Genomic DNA, 19329 nt, shown 5'->3' with positions numbered 1-19329 from the left:
CCAACAAGCTCTTTGTAATATTAGACATATTCATCCTTTATCTAGAATCTGTGTTGTAAAGACTTCGCTCAGATCTGTCATTTGTCTCTCCATTTCTCTTCAGGTTCTTCTTGCATATAAAATCGTAGTTTTGCATAGTTAAATATAGACATTTTGATTTTCCAGATTTTGGCTTTCCGGTTTTGGTGAGGAGGTTTGCTTTAACTCCCAAGTTACACATGTGACTCCTAGATTTCTTTGCAAAGTTTCGGCTTGATAGCTGTTTTTAAAACATTTGGATTTTTTTCTGTAGCAAGGGTAATAGGGATGCCTTTTAAACTATTTAGATTGATAATGAGTTTCTTTGGTTTCAAATTTTACTTTTTAAAAAGCTTATTAGTGTGTGTTTGCAACAGAGAATAGTGATGTTGATTTTGAGGAATTGGTATGTACGTGTGACATAACTTGATTTTCAAAGCTTTTACTCCCCTCTCCCTTCTATGTCCTTTCTACATTTCTAAGAACCTGTGTTCTTGTTCCTTATCAAGATTAATAATGAGTTTGCATTTTATTTTATAAAGAATCCATTCTCTTTGAATTAAACTGTCATCCTGGTATAAATTAACAGTTCATATAAAGTCTGAGTTCTCTACTGTATTTCACTGACTTTTCCATTTCTGGGCCAAATCTATATTGACTGACTATTGTGTAAAACACACACACAATTCCAAAACCAAAACCAAACAAGCCAACAAAGACTCCTCATCAGGATCCAATGCACAATTGCATTAAATTATGTTACCTGTTAGGAATATTGAACATATCATATTTTTCCATTGCTCAGAATTTGTTGCATGTGTTTTTGTAAACATTTATATCTTTCATTGTTATTCTGTACTTTCTTCAGAAATGTATCCATGAGTATTTTGTAGTTTTGGACACAAATAGAAAAGAATGTTTCAAGAAAAAAGAAAATGCATTTTCCTTTTAATTAGATTCACACCACAAACAGAGTGGCATTCAATGCAAATGGGACACAGGACACTTGGGAATTTGGTGATCCTGTAAGAGTTTGGTGTGGGGACTTCTTTTAATGAACAATGCGACTGTGAAGAGAGAGCTTGTGTTTCCATGAGCTTGCTGGGTGGGGATATGTTTGTCCAAGAGAACTGAAGCATTTGGAATACACACACACACACACACACACACACACACACAGACACACACAGACACACAGACACAGACACACAGACACACACACAGACACACAGACACACACACACACACACACACACACACACACACACACTTGAAGCTGGGGTGGGTCAGGGCCAGTCCTGTAGGCAAGTGGAGAGGGGCAAGGTGGTGACCCCCAAGAGAGCCCTGGCCCTCTGTCCTGGGAAGGCTCCCTCTGCTGTCATTACTGTCCAGTTGAGGTGACCCTGGAGAAGCTTCTTTTCCTTTCCTCATAGTTCTTTTTCAATCTTATTGGTTTTCACAACTTTCTTGGCAGCTTGTTTAGGTTCTGCTGAGCTACCAGATCTAAATGAATGGCCAGAGTGCCCCTTCCCAAGTGTATTGTTTGCTTGGCTGTGTAACAATGCAACACAAATGAAGAGTTAAACAGTGGGCAGGTATTTTCTCTGGGCACTGGATGCTGAAGGTTCAAGCTCAAGGGGTTGGCAAATGTGTCTTCTCCTTGGCTGACTGTGTCCTCACACAACCTTTTATTCCTCTGGTGTCTCTCTGTGCACACACATTTCCTCTTCTAAGGATACCAGCCAGGTTGGATTGGGTCCCAAGTGGTCTCATTGTAATTTAATCCCCCTTTAAAAGACCCTGGTCTTCAAATACAGTCTGATTCGGAGATTCTACATTCAGATGTATGTTGAAGGAAACACTAAATGCTCCCATGCACTAGGCTGTTTTCAGTTGCTATAACAAAACATCTTATGCTTGATAATTTATGAAAAGAAGAAGTTCATTTAGCTTAGGGTTCTGGAGGTCAGGAAGACCCAGAGTGTGGTGGAAAAGATGAGATGAGATGGTGAGATGAGAGATGGTGAGAGAGATGGTAATCATGCTACATTATAACATGACAGAGGGAGAGAGAGAGAGAGAGAGAGAGAGAGAGAGAGAGAGAGAGACATAACACAGAAAAACAAAGAGACAGAGAGAGAGAGAGAGAGAGAGAGAGAGAGAGAGAGACAGAGACAGAGACAGAGACAGAGACAGAGAGACAGAGAACCAGACTCATCATATAACAACCTGCCATCTCCACACAGAATTCCCTCCTTCAAGAACTCACCCCTTTCCTGGAGACGGGTCCTAGGGCAGTGCCCCAGGAACCAGTCACCTTTTAAAAGTGTCACAGCTCAATGCCATTGCATCTGCTGTTAAACTCAAGCACTGGAAGTTGCAGGTAGCCCATCCAGATCATGGCAGCCAGCAGGAGGGCTCAGATGGGAGGGCTCAGTCTAGGCATTGGGGCTGCCTGCTGTCTCCTCCCTATACTTCCGTTTTGCAAAGCCCACCCACAGTCGCTCACTCGGGAAGATGGTCATGAGAATTCCCTCTTCACATCTGCCATCCTCTTCTGGAGAGGCACCTGGGCCTGGGCAGTGGTTGGTCCTGGGACCATCTCCGGCTTTGGCTCACAGCATCCAGAGAGCTCCTCCCTCAGCCTCGCCTACATTCCTCCTCCTCCTCCCTGTTGCTCACCAGGGATGTCTGCGGGATGGGCATTAATGATGGTGTGACAGCAGGCTCTGTGGAGTCTGGGGGTTATTCTTATTTCCTGGAATGGCTTATTCTGGTCACAGATGAGAACAGAAGGTACTTGGTGAATAGTTCCAATTGATTCAGAGGTGGGCAGCGATGGAGCCAGCTATGGCATCTCTAACGGTTGATTGATGGTGCCAACTTGAGAATTTTAGAAGTGTTACTAAGTCAGCTCAGCGATTCTGTGTGCTGGGGTGCAGCGGACCCACGGCAGGGCAGCTCGTCATCTGGACGGTATAAGGAGAAATGAGGAAGGACAGACTTGCTTCCATTCTTCAGAGGAGTTCCAGCCTTCACCTTCAGCTTGGACATCCTCTCCTGGCTACCTGGGCAGACTCTTGGGCTTCTGCTTCAGGCTCTTCGGCCTTCCGGCACAGTCTCTTCAGTTCTCTGTCATAGACTCTTCAGCCTTCTGTCACAGGCCCATTGGCCTGTGGACTCCCCTGGGACACTGCAGCCATCTCCAGATTTTGGACTGAGACCTTCAGTCTCCATGGTTCAGACACCCTTTGCATGCTTCCTCATCAAACTCTATGGCCAACCATCATAAGCCAATCTTGTAATTTCATATACATTTGTATAACTTCTGTTATATCTATTTCTTTAGTAAAGTACTGTCTTATACAGAATCTTAGGGTTGGCAGATAGCTGCCACCTCAGCAGCAAGAGCTCTGGCCCCTTCCTTCTCAATGTCCACCACTAAGGACATAAAGGGGCCTCCAGAATACAGCCTTTCAGGAGATCAGAAAGCAAGTGGGGGAGGAGCAGTCACTTCCCGAGGGCATGCATGCACCTTGCCAGCTTTTGAGCTACCTACCTACCCACCTTCTCATGGGGCTGGGGCAGGAGAGCTGCTGGGGGAATGTGTGTCTTACCCACATACCATTGGCAGGCTTAGCCACCTGGTGTCCTGGGACAAGGGGAGAGAGAGAGAGAGAGAGAGAGAGAGAGAGAGAAAGAGAGAGAGAGAGAGAGAGAGAGAGGACAGAGAGGAAGGAGGATCTGGAGGTGGTGTGGGAAGGCAGTGACTGTTCCATTGTTTGGCCTGGGAGCGGTGAGGTCCCCTGCAGTCCGGTGGAAACCCACACGTAAGCTATCACGGTGATTCCAGTGCCTGCCCTGGGCACTCCTGACAAGGGGGCTCTGATTGCAAGAGGCTGGCTGGTGGTGCATCTGGGGCAACAGAGCGCTTCCAGCACTGTTATGGTTTAGATCTAGCATTTGCCCCCGTCACACCTCAGGTGTTTGGATCATAGGGTGCTGTAATCATCAGTCACTGGTGATCATAACGCCCCATGCTGTTTGGAGGTGGGCTGGGCTGCAAGTGCCTAGTAGCTGGGGTATCACTGGGAAGGGTACACCTCCCCCTTCTTTTCCCTCTCTGCCTCCTGGCTGCTGTAGGTCGAGCCACTTTCCTCCAAGTGGCCTTCTGCCGTGCTGCTTCCACCTTGGAGCCTGCCAGCCGTGGACCATATTCCCGAAACTATGAGCCAAAATAAACCTCTTCCTTTAATTTGTTGTCCTAAGGATGGAAAAATTGACTAGCATACACCCCAAGCATACTGAGTCTACAGCCTCAGCTAGTGTCATGGATGGTGGGACGGGGGTACAGCATCAAGTGCAAGGTTAAAGCTGTAGAGTGACTGATCCAACCCCAAGAACAGGAACCAGGCTGTCCTATTAAATAGGAAGCTGAACCAAGAGTTACAGAACTAAATTTCATGTTGCTAATAGTGGAGTTTACAACCCGAGGGGAAGTGGAACCTTGACAGAACGGCGGTAATGCTAATGATAAAACATGGTATTTTATGTGGATTCATTTAGGCTGCAATAAGAAAAGTATGCCAAACCTCCCCTGGTGACAGCACACATTGTGAGAAGTGTGCTTTGAAGTGGTGTGGCCTAACAACACGCTGTGCACTTACCCAAACCAAGATGCCCGTGGCATCACTAGGCAGTGCATAATCTTAAGGGACCACCGCTATATCCAGTCTACTACGGACCCAAACACTGTTAGGTGGGATGTAACTATTCCATAGGCCGAGTGGGCTAAACAATCGAAGTTGGGAATTGGAAGGCAAGGTGAGGATGCCCGCATGATTGGGTCCTTGGGAAGTCTCCCTTCCTGCCTCGTGGATGAGCCCCCATTCTCCTTGCGTTTTCACTGGGAGAGAAGAGTGCCTCCGTTTCTCATCTTCTTACAAGGCTACCAATGTGATGATAACAGGACCCCTACCTCCTAAACACCTGCTCCCCATTGACAGTCACGCTGGGGTTAGAGGTTCAACGGATGGCTAGGGGAGGGGTGAAGGCCCACAGTTAAGTCCATAGCAATACACTAAGACACTGAGGCCTTCATTTCACGGGCTCTATTTGGCATTAACTAAGAACATATCAGACTATGACACCAGGGACTTTTGTACTGTAGTATAAGTTTCCAAAGGATCCTCAGTTTCTAAGACAGAAAGAAATAAGTCTACAATGATAGAGTGACAATTGGTGGATCTATATTTCAAGGCAGGGTTCATGCTACATTCACAGGGAGAATAAAGTAGTGGACACACACAGACACACACACACACACACACACAGACACAGACACACACACATACACACACACACAGAAAAGATACACACACCCCTCATAAGGCCCAAGGTGATCAGTGAGCCCAGGGATAGCAGCGGCCTGGGAGGGGAAACATGCTTCCCAATTCTTCTCTTATGGCAAACATGAGTAACTAACTGTTCACATCACAGTTCCACATCATGACTCCTATCCCCAGACACAGAAAAGGGAGCACTCACTGCAAAACACAGAAGGGTCCCCATGGGAGATGAGACTTAATCTGGTTCCTGAAAGATGGGCAGAGTTTAAGGACAAGGCCCATAAAGTTTGGTGGGCTACAGTGGCCTTAGAGAATGGGTTAAGGCCTGATCCTGAAGTCTGTGCCACAGGACTCTGATTCAGTGTGTATGAGGGAGAGCACGAAGAATAACTGACGTGTGTCTCAGGTCACTTGGATCTCTGGAGAATAGGCGTTCTGAGGGAAGTGGGGAGATTGGCAGGAACAAAGAGAAGGGTGGCCAGTAGTAGACTCTAAAGGGACATATTGTGGATCTGAAACTTCCAGAAGTCAAAATAGGCCTTTCCTCCTTTTAAGCTTTTTTTCTTAGGTATTTTGTCATAGTGATAGAAAGCTGACTCACGTAGGAGGAAGGAGCTGAAGTGCATGCTGGGATACTGATTACACCAGAGAGAAGATCAAGGCAGGCGTGCACCGGAAACGAGTGGCTCTCAGTTCAGGTCATCACTGTGAATTAGACTAGGATTACAGCCCCCATCCAGTCACTCACAGCCTCACTCTGGGCCTTGTATTTCAGCAAACGAGGGGTGGGACAACTTGGTGTATTCATAGGTCCTGATTGACATGTGAACTGGCTTCCTAGTTCCAACAAACACCTAGTGACAAGGAGCAGTCAGTGGTGGCTATTTTGGGAATGGCTTGGTATCCAATTTGCAGCCACACCTGTGCTGACTAGTTTATGGATTAAAAATATTCTTGTGCCATTTGCCTAGTTTCTTGTTATTTAATAGAAATAAGGTGATTCGTGGAAGAACTGGACATGATGCTGGTCTGAAAACTAGAATCCAAGGTCTAGGTGTTCACCTTGAAGCAGGAGCCAGAGCAGTCCATATATGAAGTGGGGGTGGGTGTGTGATTTAGAGCATAATAACAGGGGTTCTGGTTGCCAGGAGGCCAGCAGCTGCCTCTACCACAGGAACCTGGCAGAGGATTGTTCTCTGAAACAATGGATAGCAACGGGTATCTCCAAACAATGAAAGTGTTCTAGCGAGAGACCTAGAAATGGTCCTGACATCCACCCTGTGGACTGAACCATCTCTCTCAAAGGCTGTTGGAGGTCCTGAAGGGAGAGGCCCTATAATAACAACATGGAAGTTCCTGACAGGGAGGACAGGCAGTCTTGGGAAGCTGACAGACCCACGTTCTAACCTTGATTACATCCCTTACTATCCGCACGAGCTTGACAGTTTCTTAACTTCTTGGACCTCAGCTGCCTCATCTCATGAGGCAGAAAATGTCTCCTGGAAGGGTTGTGGTGGGAAATAGCGGCAGGATATTTGGAAAGACCTAGTCATGGTTTATGGGCCATCATGGCCATTCGTACAGGGATCTTGTCCTTTCCATTCTTTGGGGCGCTGGGGATTCATGGACAGAAGATGGAAACACATTCTTTACAATTCCTCCTACTAAAAGAGGGGCTTGGTGGCACCTTTCCTTATGTCTGGAGGGCTCAATGACTGAGGGAGGAGTGGAAAATACACAGTGATGCTATTCCTGCTTCTCAGCCCTGATCCTAACAGAATCTTTCCCTGCTCTTTGCTGTAGTTTGGATTTAAAACATACCCCTGAAGGCTCATGGGTTCAGAGGTGGGGTTTTTGGGGTGTGATGGAGTTCTAACTACATCTCTGGCTTCTTCCATTGATGTGCTCAGAGCCGAATTGTGCTGTTTAGAGGTGGTTGCCATAAGTCACATAGGTCACTTGGGTGACCTGGAAGGGTGTTTGCTCATCTCTGCCACATCCTTCCTCTGCTTTGTGGTTGTCATGGGCTGGGTGGATTTCTTCCACCATGCCTTCCCACTGTACCACTTCTGTTTGGAGTCAGGTCACTATACACAAACTAAAACTGTGAGCTAAAATAAACACTCTTCCTTTAAGCTGTGGGTGTATTGTAGTTTGTCTCAGAGACAGGAAAACTGGCTAACACCCTCTGGAAATACTCTAAATGCCCTGAGTCCCAAGCCATGAGGAAGCCCAAGCAGCCCATGGAGAGGCCCATGTGGAAAGGAGCCAAGGCGTCAGAGGAAAGCTCAAGCTAGGCAACCAGCCAACAGCCAGCATCACCTTGCCAGTCAAGTGCGCACACACCAGGGGGAATCAAATCCCCCTTAGTGGAGCTGTCCATCTTATATTGCATGGTGCATGTTGAGCTATCAATCCCAGCCTAGTCTGGCCCACTCAGGCACTTATGATCAAAGTAAATGACTAATGTGTAAGCTTTTTTTTTTTTTTTTTTTTTTAAAGTCTGATTTGAGTTACTATAATCAAATACCTGGAGCTGGGTACTTTATAAACAAAAAGGTTTATCTGGCTCATGAAGTCTAAGCAGCATGGTGTTGGCATTCTGGATGGGGCTTCTCTGGTTGGATTACCAGATGGAGGAGAAGCAGAAAGAAACTGACTATGTGTGGGGATGCCAAGGCATGGGTGGTTTCCTTTATACCAACTCATTATTCAAGAACAGACCCATGCCTGGGAGATGGTCTCTCCCTGGCAACATCCTCAGCCCTTTTTATATTATAGAGCTCACTAAGTTGTCCGGACTGGCCTGGGACTTGCAGCCCTCCTGCCTAAGCCTCCCATAGAGCTGAAATTTGCTGGTATGCACTTCCAGAGTGGTACATTCTTAACGTTTCCATCCCTTTAACACTGCTGCATTGGGGACCAAGCTCCTAGCACGTGAACCTTGGAGGGAGAGAGCCTACCTAAGCTGCCACAAACCTGTGTGTGGGAGTCTGTTAGGAGCTGTAGTTACCCAGGAAAGTCACACACCGTGGTGCAACGGCGTGCCACGCATCAGGAAGGTCAGGGTAAGAATAGACGGAAGCCACAGCCACAGAAGCCATCTCTGACATTGCTGATCTGTCGCTGTGTAGCCCTTGTCATCTGGCCCATTTCCAGTGATCTGGCTAATAGGCACGTCCTTCTCTCTTAGCCCAAGTCACTGTCTTTTAGCTTTGAAGGCAGATTGGTACTGTTAGTGAAGAGCTTTGGGGCCTCTGTTCATCTCAGCCAGGGGCCAGGGGCTCACTTCACACCAGAGGGGTGACAGGCAGGTTCCAGGTGGTGGAGCTGCCACCCGTACTTAGCTGAGGCAGAAGGAAGCCCCGTCTGCCTCTTCTTTGGAGCCGGGTGAAAAATCATGCTCTCCTTATAATTAGAGGCCTGCTGAACACCCCTGGGCTTTAGTGTCCCCACAAAGTACTCCATAAGCACAGAGGAGCATTTGACAGTAACAAAACAGATGGTGTGACAGACACTGGAGGTTCTCACCGGAGAGGTCACATTGCCTCCAAGAGTAGGGCCATAAACAATTCATTGCCACTTCCCACCTACCGAATTAGCTGGAAAAATAAAAGGGAATTGAGTATTTCCATTAACAGTGGGCTCCCGAGGAGCCGGCTTCGGTGCTCTGTCCCTGGGAGTGTCTAGTCCTGCCTGTCTTGGGGAACCCTGGCTGATGAGATGTACAGAACATTATTAACGCCACTTGGCCAAAAATACTGTGAGCTCAGGCTAATGTCTTATGGCATTTGCCACTTTCCTGGGGCTCCAGAGATGGAGAGGAAGTCCTGAAATAGCAATTCAGAGCTGGTCGCCAAGGCAACAGGATCCATCAGTATTTGCCGTCGTTGGGTGATGGGCTCGCCGTGAGGGGATGAGATAAAAGAAATTGCAAACGCGGGCCCTACCCTCCATGAGCCTCTAGTCTTGGCGGGTGAATCGGTTCGGGGAGCATTTCCTCACCTGAGGAGCCTACGTATGAAAGTTGGGCAAGATGTTAGCTGGGGTTAATGAAAAGGGGAGTTATGTGCACGAGGACAAATGCTTCTGCAAAGCTCACGGGACAAAGCGAAGTTAGACATCCCCTGGCTTCTTGGGGTCTTTGATGAGCTCTTAGGCCTCGTGACGATCAGGAGGGGGATGCTGCTGAATGGCTGTGTTTCCCAGAATGATTTCATCATGCAACTTCTTGTTCACAGAGCATTTCAGAGGATTAGTGGGCCACACCATGGCTTGGAGGACCCTGAATCAGGAAGTCATACAAGGTGGCATGTAATTAGTTCTAGAATGGGCGGGAAGGTTCTTCAGAGCAGGGAAGCTTCCCACTGAGCAGAGCAGAGCCTTGTGGATGCTGAGTGGGCAGAGAGGGAGGAGAACGTGCCCCCTGAGCGGCGTGGGCGGCCTTGCTCCTTCAGCCCGAAGAGGGGACTCCGGGGTTGGGGGCGTAAAGCGACGCTAACTCTTCAGCATCTCGTAAACATCCCAGTGGTTCCACCCAGAACTGGTGGAGGTGAAGCTGTCATGTGCAATTCTTCCTCCTCTGGCGGCCTTGCCCGCCCTGTTGAGCAGCACACTGTCACGACCTCCCTGCCAGACGCCCTCCCTGAGGCCACGGAGAGAATTCACTATGGTCCATTCCAGTCTGCTCTTCTTGTTTTCTGTGTTTGCACCCAACACTTTGACTTTGTACAGATATTCCTCACTGAGCGACGTCGCTGTTTAACAACTTAGAACCGAGGTGTAATTTTCAGACTTACAACTTGTCTTATTTTTGTATAGTTCTGAACATCTTGTTTATAGAGCGTTGGTGTCTTTTTACTTGTAGTACATCTTGTTTACACTATTTTTTTTTTTTTTTGCTAATTGCCCTGTATGCACAGTACTGTAGTGTTATGTTGTTATACATTGCAGTGCTACATGGAGGAGCCGTGCAAGTAGCCCTTATTGCTTTTGCTGTGTCTGTTGCCATGACCTCTTGCCCTCTGCCGTGCGCCACCCTGCCTTGGAGCCAGCCTATTACGGACTGAAGCCTTTACAAACTCTGAGCTAAATAAGTCTTTCCTCCTTAAAAAGAAAAGATAATCATGCAAATAAAATCAAAATCATCCAGTTGGAGTTTCCTTGGACCATTTCTTTGTTCCAAATACTGTTCTTTACATACTGTCTACGATTCCCCATTTAGCAACCAATTCAATTAACAATCTCATTGCAAATGAGAAAGTGGTTCTCAAGTGATGACTATCTGCAATTCCAAATGTCATCCGTCTACCAACCTCTGATGATGGTTGTTATTGGTTATTATTATTTTTATCATCTTTGCACTGAACAGTGAACCCAGGGCCTTCATACCGAGCTACATCTCTGTGTCTTTTAAAATGGTGTTTTATTTTGGGACAAAGTCTTGCTAAGTTGCTAGATTGTCTGGAATGGGCTTGAGTTTGTGACCCTCTCGCCTCAGTCTCCTGGAATTCTGGGATTACAGGAATAATACAGTCACAACTGCCTTCTGATTACGTGTGTGTGTGTGTGTGTGTGTGTGTGTGTGTGTGTACGTGTAGTTCTGGAGCCGGAGGCGGGGGCCTTGCACATGCTGGACTAGTCGCAGCTGATGTACATCTCTACCCCTTCTGGCATTTTAATTGTGGTAAAATATATATAACATAACATTCTTCATACGATCCATTTTTAAATTATGATTCAGTGGCGTTCACTACATTCACAATGTCGAGCAACTATCATCATTTTCTCCTTCCAACAGTTTTCATCAGCTTAAGCAGAAACCCTGTACCCACTTGGCACTCACTTCCCCGTGTTCTCCTGGCTCCAGCTAACTTCTAGTCTGTGGTTTCTATTAATTACTTTTTCTAGATATTTCATATAAATGGAATTATGTACTATTTATCCTTCTGTGCCTGACTGATTTCCTTCAGCATAAAGTCTGCAAGGCTCAGACGTGATGTAACATGAGCAGAATTTTACTCCTTGGTTTGGGGGAGGACTGCTGTATCGCACGGACACACTACATCCTGCCTCTCCTTGACCGTTGGTGGCACCCGGGGTGCCTCTACCTTTGGCTCTCGTCAGCGATGCTGCTGAGAACTTGAACTTGTGTAGGCCTCTGTCTGGCCCACGCGTGGGCGCTGTCCTTTCCCCTCTCACAGCTGGGACTGGGCTGTATCCAAACCTATTTTTGGCACCCAGATTTCCCTTCTGGAATCTGAGCTTTTCAGCTCACAAATATTTGCTGAGAGCCATGTGCTTGTCACCCAGCTGCTCATGGTAGATAAGGTGGCATACAGGCCTGAACCCCTGCCTCTGGGTATACGCTTGCAGGAGCTCTGCCTCCCTGCTGTGTGTGTGTGTCCATACCATGGTGTGGCTATGCTGTGCTTTGGTTCTAAACTCTCCTGGAAGGCTTCCTCCCCAGTATGTCTGTGCCCATTGACAGGGGCTGCAGAGGCGGTGGAATCGTGGGGCTCTGGGCTTGCTGATGGGTTAATCTGTTGATGAGTTCATTGCTGAACAGGCTGTCAGGAGGTTGGGGCACTTGGCAGAGCAGGCCACCGCAAGTGTGCTTTTGAAGCATGCCTCTTGTCCCTGGCCCCTCCCCCTGCCACTCTCTCGCTGCTTCCTGGTCACCATGAGGAGAGCGGCTGCCCACCACAAGGTCCTTACTGGTGATGTTTCTGGCTCATCCCAGGCCTGGAAGCAGCAGAGCCAAGACATCATGGTCTGAAACCTCTGAAGGTGTGAACCATAATAAATCTTTCCTCCTTTAAGCTGTTTCTTTACATAACTTTGGTGGGTGGGATACGGGGATCGAACCTTTGCACAAAGCTACCTCCTCAGCCCTTTCTTCAAGACAGGATCTCTAAGATGCCTAGGCTGGGCCTGAACTTTCTAGCCTCCTGCCTCAGCCTCCCAGAGTGCTGGGATTACAGATGTGCACGACCACAGCCAGCTTTCCTCAGAAATTTTGTTATGGTGATAACAAGCTGATTAATGCAGACAGTCACTAAAGCGCAAGTGTCAGAGCTGCAATGAGAGTAAAATGCGCCTTGAGAACTGGAGCAGGAAGCCCTGTGCTGGGGGGCCTGGGCACAATTGCTTCTGAGATGCTCCAGTATTTTGCAGCTGAGTTCACTGTTCATCAGAATGGAAGAAGGCATGCTGCAGTTTTAAATACAGGTACAAAGTTTTACTTAATAAAACTTGCTCTCTCTCTCTCTCTCTCTCTCTCTCTCTCTCTCTCTCTTTCTCCATTTGTCTAGGGCCCCCTCTTCCCTCTCTCTTCTTAGATCCTATAGGGACTTGCAGTTAGGGGAAGTGACAGCACTTCAACGCGCTTGTCCTGAGAGGCCCAGCAAGTTTTACCCAGTCCTGGGGGAAACCCTTCCCGATGGTGTGGTGTGCTCTGAGCCAGGCTTCTGTTTGCACAGTGCCCCATAGACGATGCCAGGAATGCTTCTGCCCGAGAGGCAGTTGTAAAACCCCGGACCCCCTCTCAGAAGTAACTTTGGCCAGCCTACCCCGCATGGGGTGTCTAGCAACCATCACCTGATTGTTTATTTACTGGAAACAAAGTTCTGTAAAAATGGGCCGAATCTCAGCTATCATATTGCTCCTGTTGCCTCAAGCCCTCCTGCAAAATGGGAGTAGCAAGTCAGGCTGGGTAGTAGTGCACACTTGATGCACTCTGAGGCTGAGGCAGGAAGATCGTGGGTTCAAGTCCAGCTTGGGCATCTCAGCAAGACTGTCTCAAAATAAAATAAGAATAAAAATAGGGCTGGGGAGTGTCGCTCAGTGTCCTGGGTTCAATCCCCAGTATTATAAACAAATGGACTAACAGTAATGTCTAGCTCCATTAATAAGCTTAGCATGGTGCCCTCATCCAACCTTACTACTGTGATTGTTAGTAGAGCAATACTTCAGGTCTCAGCACTAAACTAAAACATGAGGACTTGACAAGGCCACAGTGGGCAGCAAGGTGGGGCCGGGAGAGCCGCCACCCCGACTGTGAGCACCGAGACTTGAAACACTGCACAGGTTGACACCAGGGGAGCTTTAACTATTAGTATCCCCTTCCGTGCTCCCTGGGAGGACGCCATACAGATTTACACAGGATGGAGGAAGCTTTTAGAGGTGTTTCTGAACTTTGTCAAGTGGGTAGCAGCACTGTGGGGACAAGTCCCCAGGGTGCTGATGGCCCCGGCAGTGCAGCTTCGTGCACAGCGCTGATGGGGCTGGCAGGTGGGCACAAGGCGCACTGCTGCCCGGGGAGCCCTGCAGGTGTACCCAGGCGCTGGGCCCTCTGCTCCTCACATCACACTTGCAGCTGGTGGTGTGGCCCATGCACATGGCTCCTGTCACAGTATCCTACTGGCACCTTCTCACGCACAATGATGGAGTAAATCTGCAAATGCCACCGTCTGCTCATGATCTCCTGTCTGGAGACCCATGTCCCTCTCTGGCCTGTGTCCCTCACTCTGCCCCTGTTCCCTGAGTGGCATCTGCATAATTTTCTTGGGTGATGGAGGCAGGACCGAGAACTGCTGGTTGGGAGATAGTTAGGTACATCTGTATGCCAGGGTCAGGGGAGGCTTGCCACCATCTGTCCTCAGCCCTCTCTCCCCTGTCCCTCTTGTGGGACCCCCTTTTGCCCTTGCCCTGTGGTCTAACGGTATCAGCAGCTCTGCCGGTGGCCTTGCAGCTCCAGGTATCAGCGCCTTTCCTTGTACCATCTTCTCTGACCCAAATGCCCCGACACCATGACTGCTTCTGGGACACCTACTCAGCTAAGTGCTTCCACCTTAGCGAGCACTTCTAGGGCCTCTTCCACTAGGTGGGGGTGGCCACAGTTACATGGGGCCTTCTTGGAGCCCCACCACATACCATCTAGGTGACATGCGGGCATCTGTCCTACCTTATTGCTTTGGTCTCTGCTCAGGTCTGTCTTCCTCTCATTCTAGTCCCCAGAAGATCTAGAGATAGTAGAGGCTTTGCCTCCTGTAGCCTGGGTGCCCTGTTCCTAGCACCGGGCCCAGAACCAGGCACTCAACCTGTGCTCTTGCACCAGTGGAAGAAATGACTTCCGTGCACCCAGCCATGTGCCTTGTCTTGTGTTTTCCAACCCCTCTTTGCCCTGCTTGGTGAGGTGGGGGACAGTGTGGCACCCAGAGAGAGATTTTAGATGTAGAGAAGAAGTGCTCCTTTGGAATGAATTGCTGCTTATCAGACTTGCCCCTGGTGGCTCCGCTCCAGCGTAGATGAGCTCAGATTTCTTGGCCCGGGAGCGGGACCCAGCTGCAGCACTGCGTATCTTTCCACCTGGTTGTCTGCCCGATGGGCCTTTGCCTGTTGAAGTTGTGCCTGTGTCCTCATTGCGGATCCGCCTGGCATTTGGAAGCTGCACAATAAACAACAGTTGGCTATGCGTCGGTGGAGCCGATTGGCTCTGCTACCCTCGCTCGCCAAAGGGATGTTTTGGCTGCATTCGGGCCAATCAGAGGGAAGGTGGAGAAGTCCCAAGCGGCTCCGCCTCCAGTTTGGCTTGGAGGCAGCAGCAGCGACCACAAGGGGGCGCGGTCCTGGGGAGTCAGGGCCGCTGCTCTGCTGCCCCATCCAATTGCATTCACAGCGGGTGACAGCAAGGTGGCTCTTGGGTAGGCGGCGCTGTCGCCCTTCTTTTCCTGTTGAACTCTTCTGGGAAACCTGTGAAAGGCAGGGAGCCTAATTCCTATTTTACAGTTGAAGAAACTAAATTGAACATGTGAAGCGGTCGGGTTGAGATGAGAATTGGATCTTTCCACTCAAATTCCAGTACACTTTCCACCCAGGTGTCCTGTGCCTCTGTGTGTGTGTGTGTGTGTGTGTGTGTGTGTGTGTGTGTGTTAAGGGTGGTGGGGGTGATTTTTGTTTTGTTTTTTAAAGACCACACAAGTCAACTGTCAGTGTGGTCTGTCTTGTGTATGGGAAACAGCCCGGGTTCCAGGCGCCTGCCAGTAGTGATGGAAACGTGGACATCCTATTCACAGCCCTTGTGACCTGGGGTTGTGTCTGGTGTGCCCTCCTCAGTGCCCAGGTTACCCGGGAGTGGGACCACCCCTCTTCTTTCTGCTGTGAGTGTCTTTGGGGCCATCTGTTCCCACCCGGCTCTGCAGTTTTCCCTCAACCTCTGCAGGGCTCAGCTGTTCTGCACTGGGGTCCCCTCCATCCCTATCTTCAGGCTGTCAAGGTTGTACTGAGTTCTGTGGTCATGCTGGAGACCTGGCTCTTGCTGATGGAGAGCTGGATGGGCCTTCTGCTGGCTTCTGAGAGGCAATCATGGGCCTCTTTTCCCAGCTCCTAGGTTAAGGACGTCATAATAGCTTGAAATTAGTCATATTCAATGTCCACAGAAAAAAGGATGCCATCCAGAGTGATAAGTGCTGTAAACCTGGCCCTCTCTCACCTTGCCTCGGGTCAGGTATTTGCTTGTACATCAGGAAGGCCGCCACACCCTTGGCACCGTTTTGTGGCCTGTTAGGAACTGAGTCACATGGCAGGAGGTGAGTGGCTGGCTTGAGAGTGAAACTTGCTGTGTTTGCAGTGCCCTGCCCCCCACCTCTGTGTCAGGGCTTGAGCTGTGGCTCCTGTTGATCGGCGGGGACCTTAGATTCTCACAGGGCAGATCAGTGTTTGTGTGGAGCTAGGCTGTGGGCTTTTGGCAAGCAAATAGAATGATAAAAACAACGTATGTGACAAATGCAATGTGCCTGAATCACCCCAAAACACCTTCCACCCCCAACTTGCAGAGCCTGTCTTCCACAAAACTGATCCTGGTGCCCAAAAGGCTGGGGACTGCTGCCCTACTACGTCTGCTTGGAGTCTTCTGGGGCCTCCCGTCCACTTCTTCAGCTGTGGCTCTTAGCTCAGCCCCTCTGCTTCTTTGCAGAGATGGGCAATATAACAGCACTGCTGTCTTTCTCTCTTCCTCCCTCGGGCTTTTTCTCTGCAAAACACATACCATTAAAGGCCCCCCTTTCCTTTTGTCAAAATTTTCCCTGTTCAGCATAAGCAAAAATACAACTCCACACACAATAACCTATTTCAATAGATACGTGGTGTTATGGTTTGTGTCTAGTTCCCCCTGCCCCCCAAGCCTCATGCAGTCATGAGACAGACATCTAGACTTTGTGATTAATTTGTGATCCAGTGCTGGGCTTATGGGTGTGTGAGTGCTGCTAGGATTACGCTGTAAGTGCTACTGGGATTATGGGTGTGAGCGCTACTCCCAGCCTGGAGTGAATAACCTGAATGCAATTTTAAGTAAGGGAGAGAGGCTTGCTCTCTACCTCTGCCTCTCCTGCTGCCACTGTTGCTGCTACTCCTCCCATTTGCTCTTGCCGTTTTGCTGTTTTCCACTCTGTGATCTGCTGCCCTCTGCCATGTGCCACTCTGCCTTGGAGCCAGCTGAGTATGGACTGAATCCTCCACAAACTGAGATAAGTAAACCTTTCCTTCCTTAATTTTGTGTGTCGAGTATTTGTTCCAGCAATGAGAGATGAGTAACTGAGACACTTGGTGTGGGGAGGGACTTTCACATTCCACCTCAGGATCAGTCTTGACAGCTGGTTAGACGTGTACATGTCTTATTTCAATAAAAAAAAAAAAAAGACCACTGTGTCCTTGAGTGGATTAGTGTATGGGAGGATTGACCCACAATTGATTTGAGTATATTAGACCTACTGTGTGCTCTAAGGGTCATATTAGACCCACTGTGTGCTCTTGGGCATATTAGATCTATTGTGTGCTCTTGGATGAATTTCTATGGGCTTATTGACCCACAGAGTACCCCTGGATGTGTTAGACTTCTTTGACTCATAAAGTAAAGCCAAACTGAATGGGTTTAATTCAATAAGCTTGTTTTTCCTTCACATACCTGCCCACTGCGTTGAAAGCTGGGTGAGGAGCAGGTGTGGAAAATTCAGTCATCATTTCCTTTTGTGCTGCCTTGGCAGGATGGCAGGATGTGGTCACATGGCCACACTGCAAGGAGAAAGAGAGTTTGCGCAACCGCGTCTCTGTCACGTCGGTTGCCCAAACTCTCTGCTGGATTCCAGGTCCAGGGGCTGAGACACGGAAGTCCAAATCTCTGAGCTCTGTAAGGTTTCTTCTTACTCTATGTTTACAAGTCTTTTGTTTTACTTTTGCCAAACTAAACAAGCATGGTTTTCAAAGCACACTGGGTTCACATCTTGCTCTTGGCTCGACTCCCCACTGTCTCTTGTTAAGGGAGATGGCCAACCCTTCTCCAATTAGTCTGCTCAAAATGCTAATCAAAGTATTAGTGCTCCATCATCATTTTCCTTCAAACAATGTCCAGGCGCACCTTCTTCCTTCTAAGTCTTGGGAGAGACCAAATCTGAACTCATTTCATCAAGGCCAAATGTCAATCATAAGAGGAAATGCAGATGAAATTTTAATTGCAAGATGTTCGGTGCAAATTTAATGAGTGAAATAAGAGATCTGAGAATTCCCACATTCTCGACTCATGCATAATGTTGACTTAAATTGGCTCTCTGGAGGTGGAGGGAATTGCATTCTTAGAATTTACACACCGAGAGAGCAAATGGGGTGGACCCTGAAGGTTAAGGTCATAAATCAGAATCATTTAACTGGCTTTGAGCGATTGCTGAGACCATAGTGGTGAGGAGGGCTGGCTACAGCCACAGCGATTACTCTGCCTCCGATTACTGAAATGCTACTCAATATTCATAAATCAGTGGTCATTAATCCCCTAAATAGTACCTGTCAGTCTTCTAAATAAATTTCCAACCTGCTAATGGAGATTCAAAGTGGCATATCAGTGGGAGCACGATGGAAGCAAATAGAAGCATCCTGTGACAGACTTGGAAGCATGTTTTCTTTAGAACATGAAGCCACTTTGGGGTAAAGATGTCCCGGCTGAAACTGCGCTTTGTGAGGGAGGGATCTTTCTCAGGCAGCTTCTTTTGACACTTGTCATCTCTGTAGATGACAGCCTTGATGTTTATACCTCAATCATGGAAATTTTGCTTGGGACCAAATCAAATGAGTTAAGAGCTTCAATTCAATTGCCGGCTCATCTCTGTTTACCCAGAATAATTGGGAAATAAGTGCGCGGGGGCGTAAAAGGCCTTGGCATCTATTGGCCTGCGAGGGAGCAGGAGGGGGAAGGAAATTGTAATTGGAGCGTCAGTCACTTGGCTAGCAAATTTGGGAAGAAATGGAGAAATGAAAATGAGCGTGAGCTCACGGCCACAAGAAACTGAAGAGCGATTTCATTAGCTCAGACACTTCAACTCCAAGTTCATTTTCTCTTTGCCTTGTTTCTGGGTTGGATTCATAAATTATATATGATGGTGACCAGACTGCTGGGTGAGGGCATCCTGTTGACTGGAATGAAAGGCGCCACTCTGCAAGATTGCATTTTTAAATCTGGGGGAAGATGAGATTTGTGTGTGGGGAGGCAGGAGAGGAGCTGCAGAGATTCGTCTCACGCCTGGTTTCACCTTGAAAAACGTGGAGCCAAAGGAGAGAACACGGAAAATAAATATTGTTTTCAAGTGTAATCGCTCAGAATAATAGCACAGCCTCTTTTAATCTCAAATTTATTAGTCAGAGAGAATAGAAACCGATATTTTAACCTGCAAAACCTCCTCACCCCTCTCCACCAAGTGAGAAAACCTAGGACAGAAAGAGGATTCACACCTGCGCAGCAGGCGCAGGCCTGAAATCAGGCCCGTGTTGGGGAGGTGAATGGATATGGAGAGGCTGTACATGGGCGCGGTGCGGTAGCATTCGCTCATAAGGAACAATGCGTGCGCGTCCTTCGCAGGGAAACGGGTGGAAGTGGAAAACCGGTTAGGCAAAAGAAGCCAGATTCAGAGAGATGAGGGGG

This window comes from Octodon degus, unplaced genomic scaffold, assembly GCF_000260255.1.
Source record: "Octodon degus isolate 3935 unplaced genomic scaffold, OctDeg1.0 scaffold00035, whole genome shotgun sequence".
NCBI classification, from domain to species: domain Eukaryota; kingdom Metazoa; phylum Chordata; class Mammalia; order Rodentia; family Octodontidae; genus Octodon; species Octodon degus.
The sequence above is the reverse complement of the archived record's forward strand: the minus strand, read 5'-3'. Positions refer to the sequence as shown.